A 2,500-nucleotide genomic window follows, 5' to 3' on the forward strand; every position below is an offset into this window, starting at 1 on the left:
CTGGCATTTGTGATCTGAATCTCGCACCTTTGAATCCCTGGAGATGATCAGTGCTCAGGAAGGAACCAATTTGTGCTGTGGCTGTTAGACCTGTGTACTGTAACTCTACATTGAAGGTATAGTCATGAGACTGGACCACACCCATTACACTCACACCGCAAGCTAGGTGTGTGTGTGTGTGTGTGTGTGTAGTAGTAGATGTATGTGTGTGTGTGTGTGTGTTGTGTAGTAGTAGATGTATGTGTGTGTGTGTTTGTTTGTGTGTGTGTGTGTGTGTGTGTGTGTGATGTAGTAGTAGATGTATGTGTGTCGTGTGTGTGTGTGTGTGTGTGTAGTAGTAGATGTATGTCGTGTGTGTGTGTGTGTGTGTAGTAGTAGATGTATGTGTGTGTGTGTGTGTAGTAGTAGATGTATTGTGTGTGTGTGTGTAGTAGTAGATGTGTGTGTGTGTGTGTGTAGTAGTAGATGTATGTGTGTGTGTGGTGTGTAGTAGTAGATGTATGTGTGTGTGTGTAGTAGTAGATGTATGGTGTGTGTGTGTGTGTGTGTGTGTAGTAGTAGATGTATGTGTGTGTGTGTAGTAGTAGATGTGTGTGTGTGTAGTAGTAGATGTATGTGTGTGTGTGTGTAGTAGTAGATGTATGTGTGTGTGTGTGTGTGTGTAGTAGATGTGTGTGTGTGTGTGTGTGTGTGTGTGTGTGTGTGTAGTAGTAGATGTATGTGTGTGTGTATGTGTGTGTGTAGTAGTAGATGTATGTGTGTGTGTGTGTGTGTGTGTGTGTGTGTGTGTGTGTGTGTGTGTGTGTGGTGTGACCCCACTTCCTGAGAGCTCCAACACTATTGTTCTGTATTACATGTACAGTAATCACCATCTGTACTGACATCCGTCTTCCGACCTCATTACTGTTCCGTTACCATGGCACCAAGGGTCCACGGAGATCATTAGGGTTAATGAGTCACTAAATGACCCCACACTGATCTGAATGACCTGTACATTCTTCTGGACGCCATGGAAACACAGCAGGAGTAGCTGAGTGACGTTTTCCAAATCACCGATCTCTGTGGTGCAGCGTAGTGTCCCGTCTGTCCCGTCTGGTGCAGCGTAGTGTCCCGTCTGGTGCAGTGTAGTGTCCCTTCTGGTGCAGTGTAGTGTCCCGTCTGGTGCAGCGTAGTGTCCCGTCTGTCCCGTCCGGTGCAGCGTAGTGTCCCGTCTGTCCCGTCTGGTGCAGCGTAGTGTCCCGTCTGGTTGCAGCGTAGTGTCCCGTCTGTCCCGTCCGGTGCAGCGTAGTGTCCCGTCTGGTGCAGCGTAGTGTCCCATCTGTCTCATCTGGTGCAGCGTAGTGTCCCGTCTGGTGCAGCGTAGTGTCCCGTCTGGTGCAGTGTAGTGCCCCGTCTGGTGCAGTGTAGTGTCCAGTCTGTCTCGTCTGGTGCAGCCTAGTGACCCGTCTGTCCCGTCCGGTGCAGCGTAGTGTCCCGTCTGGTGCAGCGTAGTGTTCCGTCTGTCCCGTCTGGTGCAGCGTATGTGTCCCGTCTGGTGCAGCGTAGTGTCCCGTCTTGTGCAGCGTAGTGTTCCGTCTGGTGCAGCGTCGTGTCCCGTCTGTTCCGTCCGGTGCAGCGCAGTGTCCTCTCTGTCCCGTCTGGTGCAGCGTAGTGTCCCGTCTGGTGCAGCGTAGTGTCCCGTCTGGTGCAGCGTAGTGTCCCGTCTGTCTCGTCTGGTGCAGCCTAGTGTCCCGTCTGTCCCGTCTGGTGCAGCGGTAGTGTCCCGTCTGGTGCAGCGTAGTGTCCCGTCTGTCTCGTCTGGTGCAGCCTAGTGTCCCGTCTGTCCAGTCTGGTGCAGCGTAGTGTCCCGTCTGGTGCAGCGTAGTGTCCCGTCTGTCCCGTCTGGTGCAGCGTAGTGTCCCGTCTGTCCCGTCTGGTGCACCGTAGTGTCCCGTCTGGTGCAGCGTAGTGTCCCGTCTGGTGCAGTGTAGTGTCCCGTCTGTCCCGTCTGGTGCAGCGTAGTGTCCCGTCTGGTGCAGCGTAGTGTCCTGCCCATATGACAGTGTCTCTAGCCGGGTTTCCATCCAAACCTTTCAAAAAAATAATGCGCAATTTCCAAGTTTCGGCAGAAAAAAATGCGAATTAAGCCTTGTTTCCATTCATTACAGTTATGCGAATAAACTTTAGATCACATGAGAGGACGCCAAACAATAGTGGTTTTACGTCCATCTGGCAGTTACGCATTTTTGCACGTTGAGGTTTTGAAACATTTTTTTCTTTTTGTTTTCTATACATGGAGAAGTTAAATTCAATTTTTGCTCTCTCCAGAACTGTTTTTGCATGCATTTGCCATCTTTACATCGCGATCATGTACAGAACCACATGACTTGAGGCATGATACGTCATCGTTTATTCGAAAAACCCTTTTCCATCCAGTTGTTTTCGAATTTTGGTGATGCGATAGTCTAACTTTTCCACCTCCTCCTAGCATAAAAATCTTTTTGCGATATTTGGGGCTTTT

At 50.1% G+C, this 2,500-nt stretch overlaps 1 protein-coding gene across 3 annotated transcripts in view; it reads left to right on the forward strand.

The window, feature by feature from the left end:
• drc11 (dynein regulatory complex subunit 11) overlaps positions 1–2,500 on the forward strand; it is a 47,477-nt gene that overhangs the window by 39,709 nt on the left and 5,268 nt on the right. The window lies entirely within an intron of this gene.

Source organism: Brachyhypopomus gauderio, unplaced genomic scaffold, assembly GCF_052324685.1.
Source record: "Brachyhypopomus gauderio isolate BG-103 unplaced genomic scaffold, BGAUD_0.2 sc95, whole genome shotgun sequence".
Taxonomy (NCBI): domain Eukaryota; kingdom Metazoa; phylum Chordata; class Actinopteri; order Gymnotiformes; family Hypopomidae; genus Brachyhypopomus; species Brachyhypopomus gauderio.